Below are 8629 nucleotides of genomic sequence, written 5' to 3'. Positions count from 1 at the left end.
TCAACGTGGCTGAACGGAGCACCAACGTCAACGTGGGTGGACGGAAGTTTAAGTGCCGCACTTGCACCGTGGTTCTATTTTCATACAACAAGGGACTCGGGACAAAGCAGCCTCGCCTTCCGAAGGACGTTGTTTTGGAATCAAACTGAATCCAATCGGCGATTTCTTTTCCTCTCTTTCGGCTTTGGATTGTTCTCATCATTTTTAACATCTTTTCGGGATCATCGTCTTCTGCGACTCCTTCTTAGGATCATGTGTAAATCTTGGTATCGTCTCTCTACACTGTTATAATTTTAGATTTTCTGGTCCAATTTACAAAATTCATAAAGTTATTATCAAGGATTTTTCCCCCTTTTTTTTTAACTCGGAAGAGGGAGCACTTCCGGTATAAGTATCACTGACGGGCCACAGGCCAAAGTCAGTAATACAAACTATCTTGCTTGAATGAAGAGAAAATTTTATTTTCAAGTAAAATTAAATAATTAAATTTTAAAGTAAAATAAAAAAATTAATCGGTATTAGGAAACGACCTGACAATACTAGACGTGCTTATGACAACGGACTTCTGCATTGAATGAAGCAGGTGACTATCTTTTCCATGGTCTCGAAGATGTTGAACTAAACTTTTCGAACTACTCCCGTTACTGAAACTATAAGGGGCTTGATGAAAACAATGTTCAGGTTCCATAATCGTACCATAGGAATTATCATCAGGTGTTTACTGCCAGCGCTGTGTTCCGTGCAGAAAATTCGGACTTTAATATGGCTCTGAGTCTTACATTTTTTTACACAAAGTAGTTAGTTTAGTATGAGAAAGTTTTATATTGACCTCTGGAATCACTCCTCATTTTTTTTTTTTTGACGTTAACTCTGGGACACCTTGTTCAATAAAATTATCTCAAGACACTCATTTTGACTAAAAACAAGATGTCTAGCATCAGGGAAAACCAGAAAATATCAGGAATTTTGCGATACGGAAAAATCGGACGTTTTATCAAGAACTTCTCTTACGCGAATCTCCTCAGCGGAGAGGTCTTACTGCTTTTTGCCTACCGTGCCAGGAGTCGTCGCGCCGTCTTTGTTTCCGATAATTTCTCACCCGTAGCGCTTGTGTCGTATGGTGAAGGCCTCATTGCAGTGTCGCCGTCTTTACGAAATCAAAATTTTTCATCCATCTTCAGCGCCTGAATTTTATACTTATTTTATACTGTATTTATACTTGTTTCTAATCATAAGAACTTTATCAGAAAATTTAGTTTCCGCATGCATTTATGCAATAAATACAGTTTTTACCAGGAAAATATCAGGATTTTCAAAATGAAAAAATCAGGAAAATATAAGGATTTTTCAAAATTAAAAAACACTAGGCACCCTGAAAAACATGAAACCAAATATTGCAACGCAATGAAGAAATTTTCTTGTTCCCTATAGAATCTAGCCTTCCACTTTATTGTTGGGCAAAATCTGCAATGCAGTAGTATTGACAATAAAACAACTGCCAACTTGTTTTATTCCTCCGTCCATGAATTTTTTTTGCTTGCTTTCAAATCAAAAAGAAGAGTTCTGGACTATCAATGCTCTCAGGCTTCTTGCATTCTTCCTTTCTAACGCTCATGTTGTCAGAGGCACCAAAAAAAAAAAATTTAAGCCATCAAAAATTGAAATTGTGGATGACTTTCTCATGGTAATAAAAAACTCGGTAAATCTCCATGCAGAACGCCAGAAAGCAGAAAGTAGAACAGTACAGCGCAAGATGTATACCAGTACAGCCTTTGAAGATTTAAAAACTAATACATGTACATGTCAAATTTCAATTGACGAAACGTTGTACGATATAGATTCTCTGATTGCAGGATTAGACCTCTGCTCTAAAATATTTCATTGCTGCATGCCGAATACGGTACTTTATCCAGAACTGCATGGACATTTTTCCAGTTGTATGTGTACAAGCAAACAAACATTTATGGAAAAACAGATGATTACCATGTCAGAGCACGTTCATTAGCTGTAAAATTGCAGGCGTTTATGCAGGAGCAGTCAAGTGTTGAATCAGTCCATATTGATGATGAGGTAATTACTCCTGATGTCTTAGTTGGCTTAGATGGCCTGATGGCTCTGAGTCTTAGTTTTTTTTTTTCCACCTTCCTTTTTTTTTCATTTTTTTCAGAATGGCCCAGCTTGATTGAGCCAAGTTTGGCGGACTTTGAAGGCGCGCTTTAGCCCGAAGCCAACCCTGACCATATATTGGCCCGTCCATATCTCGACATCGTCGGCCCTATCATTCGTCATTTCATCTGACATGACGGCAGGAGCGCGCACCTCATTCGCTCCGTAGTCATAAGTCCAAATCGTCATGGGCTCAAAGATGTGAAGCTTGTTGTTGAAAGAATGAGAACCATAATGTTGAGCCTGGCACTGGAACTCGGTTTGCATCCCTCCGATAAATGGTGCCGAATGGTACCAGGGGCAGTGGTCATTCAGGGCATAAAACTGGGTGAATATATTCACCATCTGTATACCATAAGGTATTATCAGGAACGGGGTGTTTGTCCCTGTGGCCTTGATGTAACTGCGGTCACCCCTGAAGGAGTACAAGCCCATATTAGCAGCGACACCTGATATCTTTAAGTCGGAAGTGAAATCTACCTTCGTAGTGGGCCCCACCACACCCCACTCAACCGGGCGGACTAACAGAAAGTCGTCCACCACTAACATAGAACCTTCGCGAGGTGCCACATCATTCGTCCAGTTGAAAGCGTCTACTGTGGCCCTTATATTAGGGAACCTCCCAAGCCCTCCTAACCAAGGCTGTCCCGGGTATGGATTAGGCTCAATAGACATGCCCGTGTAGGCCTCGAAGCACCTAGCCTGCCAATCCCAGAACATGCAACTGGCAAGCTGACCCACTGGAGGGGTGTCAAGCTGTCCCAAGACAGAGTTAGCGAATGCTTGCTCGGAAGCCCCTATCATATAATCGATTAGATTTGTCACACATAGGGAATATGAGCCGATGATGGTGGTCGAGAATACACGTTGTAATTGAGCATACAATGCGGTGACGCACGCTCGGTCAAAGGGGCGTGCCGCAGACCAGTTATTTATTTCATTGCGCAGATCCTGCTCCACTGGCTGGACTGAGCGCATCCAGACTACAAAGATGTTTCTTTGCACCGGTTTCGGTACAGGAGGCACAAAATTGGAGAACGTGCCAGACAACCTATAGTGGCGACCACCGTGGACGCGAAACCTGATTGGGAGTAGGTTTAATGCCAAATACAGGCCCTTCCGATAGTCGATGAACTCACTGCGTTTGGTGGCAAGTCGGTAGAGAAACCCGTATATTGCCGCAGACGTAGGGTTTCCTGGGCCAGGGAGTGGGGCAGGTTGGGCCCTACGCGCCACTACGTGGATTTTGATTTCCTGGAATTTCACATAGATGAAGTCCGGAGACCGCTGGCCAGCGATAACGCTCACCCTAGCTCCAGCATGGGCAAGCCAAACGAGAAGATATAGCTCGTCGCGGGAATAGTCCACATCCTCGAAGAATATTAGGTCACCTGCCGCAAAAGCATTAGCGAGGGCACTGCTATTGGTATGGGTGTCAGTGAGGTCCGTCCAAGTAATTGGGTTGCCCACTGGGTAGGAATCAAATGCTGGGTTCAGGCCCATGAACTGAATATTGTCTAGGACCATAGCCCAGTAAGCCAACTTGAGGTAAACAGCTGATACGTCGTAATAGAACATATGCGAGTCAACACTATTCACAAGGGCACCCAGGAAGTTGGCGTTTGCTGATGCAAAGAAAGGTTGCCATACAGCGGCAAAAGTCTCCATGTTGGGCATCCCGCCGGTCAGAAATGGGTCGATGAGAGTCCTAGAAACGGCAGACACTATTCTTGGTAGGCACCAGGTCTGGTAAAGGATGTCAGCATTCGAATCCAAGAGGGGGTCGGCATTAGTTTCGAATGCATCCGTTATCATCTCGTGTGAGGCTGCGTTTTCCAAACGCCTAGAGCGGGGTATCACAAACGATCGTATTTGCAACTCGTTATTGGCATTGACCGAGAAGTTGCCTGGGTTAGCCTCGACCAATCGGAGAGCGGATAGGAGATAGTTGGGCGAGGCACTAGTGGCAGGTAGGTGGGCTAATGGGGTGGCGGCGACATCCGATGTTGTTATAGAATGATCACCCAAATGTGACTGTGCCACTAGCGAACTACGGGGCATACCTTCCGGCTCAACCCACGTAGGGGCTGCAACCGCCGCATTCAATGTTGCGGCTACGTCAGGTGCACCTCCAAGAGGGGGAGGGGCCTGTGGTGGTGGGGGTGGGTCATCGCCAGGGCCCCCAGCAGGCGGGACGAGAGGCGGGGGTTGGGGGGCCTGCTGAACTAGTTGTTGTTGATGCTGGAGTTGGGCCATGGCAGCTGCCATTTGCCTTTGGGCATCATCGACCTGGACGGATGCTTCTACGTCGGCAATACGTTGGCACCTCCTTTTCCTACGTCTACTAGGACTGTCACCCTCAACGGGGTGGGCCTCGGGGTCTGTGTCACCACCCGTGTCAGTGTGGAGAGTGCCATGGTCGGGAGGTAGGGCATGCGCAGAGTGTGGAGTTGAACCGTAAGGGATAGTGTCCCCTATTGCAAGGCCTCTCCCTCTAATGGAGCCAGTATCCTCATCATGAACCTCACCTACCGTGCGGGCGTCATGGACGTGATTTGTACCCCTAGCTAGAGCTATCTCTAATTCCGGGGTAATAGGAGGCAAGGCTTCGCCCATGATTGTGTCGAGGCCCCCTATTATGGCAGATGCTGCTACATTGCCAACCACAGTTCCTTCGAGACTGCGTGAGGGGCGTGACAGCGGTCGATTATTTATTACCTTAACGCCCTCGATATCTGATGACGAGGGGGTAGCAGAGTGCAGGGGTCCTGCGAGTGTTGGCGCCGGATTGGTGCGGCGGGAAGTTCCTCTCTCTCTGGAACTACCACGACTGCGAGAGGCACATCGCGATTGTGGATTGGACAGGTGTCCGGCAATAGACCTGCTACCTTGGACGGCTGACCTGCTTCTCGTGTGGGAGGGCGAAACAGGGTCAGCAGTAACAGGGGGTTGAGCTGGGAGATCAACCGTTGGCCCAGTGGGGTTGGGAGCCCCTCCTGGGGGAGCCGCGTCTCCTGACGACTCCATATCCTGATGCGCAGCGCCAAGAAGTTCAACCGAGGCTGGTCGCTGCATGGCCATCAGGCCCTCGGTGCTGTCACTGAACAGGTGGCGTCTCCCACGAGGATGACTGTGGTGTGGGGTTTATAAGCACCGGGTCTCTTCCCACACCCACCGCCTGATCAGCCGCTGGGGAGTCAGTAGAGGCAAACCTTTGCCGGACCTCTTCTCTACTAACTATCTCCCCAGTCTTCTGTCTGGTCGCACCAGACGGTATCTCATTGTGTTGGGAGCTGTCGTACCTACTTGCGTAGGTAACATTACCTACAAACAAAGTACAAGTTCATAATTGATTTTAACGTTTATAATAAAAATCAACAATTTCGGCTCCTATATAATTCCAAAATGTATGCATCAAAAAAATTATTTCCGATGGTACCTTTAATTAAAAGTTTCAAACTCACCAATGAAAACTTCCATCAAACCATTTGCCAAGTTCTTCCAAAATATTCGAATTTCCATCCCTTAGTTAAAACCGTTGAAGAGAGAGAGAACAAAGGAAAAGGAACTCTGATGAAATGTAAAGCCGAAGAAGTGATTCCGGCTGATGTTATTACAAGGATGCTGTATTTAACTAATAACATTAAGCCAACAATGGCTACCACATACGATAATGTGCATTTCCGAATTTTGATAAGTGGTTTTAAACGTTGTAATATAAAAGAGGGCGAACACAAGAGAAATAACATTTTTTACGAGTATAATATCTCAACGGATGTGCTAAAACAAGAATGTTGGGACGAGGAATGCCAGCAAAGTAAAAAAGAGAGGCCCGACATTAGACACGTGCATCCCGACGAATACGACGACATATTCGAAGATTAAACATATTCCATATTTTAACTTAACGAAGTATTTAATTGAAAATTAGTGATGTAAACCAGGTTCATAGTTAAAATGAATCTTGAAGTATTTTTCGAAAATATTAATTTATGCTGAAAAGAATTATGGATTTGAAGGCCCGTATGGTCACACCTCGTACGTAAAAATGTAATTTGTGTACTAATTGTGTAGAATAAAAATAAAAATGTGAAATCTTGACATGTTCTTTAAAATTGTTGATATATGTATCGTATCTATTTATGTAAACTAAAAAGAAAAAATGTAATTATGTAAAGCGGGTTCTTATAAACTGAGGTTTGAAATCTTCTTTGAAAATATTAAAGTATGCTTTAAAAATGTAAAAACGTGATATATTCTCTAAAATTGTGCATAAATGATCATGATGCTTGATTGTTGATAAATTCTTTGGTTGTTTGTGTATTGTTGTAAAATTGTTCTTGTTGTGTATTTCATGCATAAACGGGTTCTCGATATGAGCTTTTTTCCGCAATAATTAGTGTTTAGCCAATTAATGAATATGTACAATTGTAGCAATTATATTAGTATGGGAGTGTTCTTACTTCATATTGAATTATGCCTTAGGTGGTAGTTGTCATAAGCAGACAGTACAACTGTAATTTGTGTACTAATTTGTGTATGGGTAGGTTCGTCGTGAATCATCTACTTCTAAAACACGTGTGAGCCACTGTCATTTCATTCACAGTTTCAGAAGTAGATGATTCGCGACGAACGCAATATCGAATTGCGTAACGTTGCTCCTGCTTCAACTCAGCGGTCTGCGGGTGAACTCATGACGAAACACAAAATCAAGCGTCGTTTTTAGGCCGGACGATTTCACCAAACTGACTTTGCAAACAGAAAAAAACTTCTCGACTGTGATGGAAACACTTGCTGACAAGTTCAAACTTTCATCCACACAAGTGGAAACTTGATTCATAACGTCTGAACTAATTGCGGGGGCAAAGTTAACGGAATGAAAAATTACCGAAAAATCCCGTAGGGGTATTTCTTACACGTCTCGGGAAAATTGATGTAACTCGTTGAGTTTTTTATCAAATTAGCTCAACTTAGAATTGTTTAAGAGCTAAGAGTATGAGCTATCACCTCCCGCAAACCGCATGTCGATATCTATTGTAGTTCCCGGATGACAGCCTTAGTGCCAGTGTTTTTGGGACAGCCTATGTGTCAAGAACATCTTCATTACAAGAGTCTGGTTAAACTATCCGATAACTATATCAGCGATCATATATGATCGCCCCGTCGCTGAGGACAATCTTTATTCACGACGTTTATTGAAGAGCCCCTACTTTCGCAAGGCCGTAATCCGGTTTAAAACTGAATTTAGAGACGCTACAGTCAAAGGAATACCAAAAAATTATCTAGATAGAGTGATTTGGGAACCAGATACTTCAGCTGGGTATGGTTACGTTGGCAACAAGAGAACTAGTTCGGCTACTTTGGCTAGTTTTACTTCAGAACAAATAAAATTGTTTCACGATTTTTCGTTTTTAATTATTTTATTAATTTTGGTGTTTGTTGTTAATAATGGTTTTATTTAAAATTTGAGTCTTTGATTAAACGTTATGATTTAGATAATTACAGTATTGAGTCCTTTGGAACAATTTTACCTCTAGTAATTTTAGTTTTCATAGTTTTTCGTTTAGATCTCAAGGCCCGATCTAATGCCTCAAGAACGCTATACGACTTCGAGAAGAGGAGAGACAACTATAGACCTGTGCCAGGTAAGGCTTTCTCCCGATGCCTGAAGGAACTATCGCCCAGCCGATTCTCCTCGAATTATTAGAGAGAGATTCACCAATCTACATTGGGCGTGATCTACGCAAAGATCTCCCCTATGATTTAATTAAATTGATGAAAAACGGCGGACATGCATATTGTGTAGACTTTTCGCGTTTCGATTCTACCCTATGCCGAGGACTGATCTCTACTGCCTGGTATTTAATTGAAAAGATGTGTCCATCCGAGACATATGAAGATAAACTAAGCTTTGACTTTTGTAAATACCCATTAATGAACAACCCTGTCATTATGCCAGATGGAAATGATTATTTATTTATTATTTACAACTGGCCTACCACCTGGTTCGTATTTTACGAGCCTCATAGGAAGCGTTTGTAACCTGCTTCTAATTTACTTCCTCCTAGATTCAATCGGCTATCGAAATGCCAGAGTTCGTGTTCTTGGAGACGACTCGATTTTTGTTCTCTTCTACAGATTAATTGAAATGTCTGAGATTGCAAATTTCCTTGGCTTATTTGGAATGGTAGTAAACGTGGACAAATCTTTGATCACCAAGATCTTTACTGACATCTACTTCTTGGGACATACTGGGACTACGGATCCCGTGTCACCAGAGAGTAATTCACCTGCCTATCACTTGCCTTATACAGCGAGAACCCAATTCCAACACAGGCTTACTCAATGGTCCGGATTGCCAGTATTATCTACGATTGCGGCTTCAACTCTTTTGGCCTTTAAAATTTGTACAAATATATGTTAAAATCATATCCTACTAACTGGGATTTAGAATCTTCTAAAC

The sequence above is a fragment of the Bemisia tabaci genome, chromosome 6 (assembly GCF_918797505.1).
Source record: "Bemisia tabaci chromosome 6, PGI_BMITA_v3".
NCBI classification, from domain to species: Eukaryota; Metazoa; Arthropoda; class Insecta; order Hemiptera; family Aleyrodidae; genus Bemisia; species Bemisia tabaci.
The sequence above is the reverse complement of the archived record's forward strand: the minus strand, read 5'-3'. Positions refer to the sequence as shown.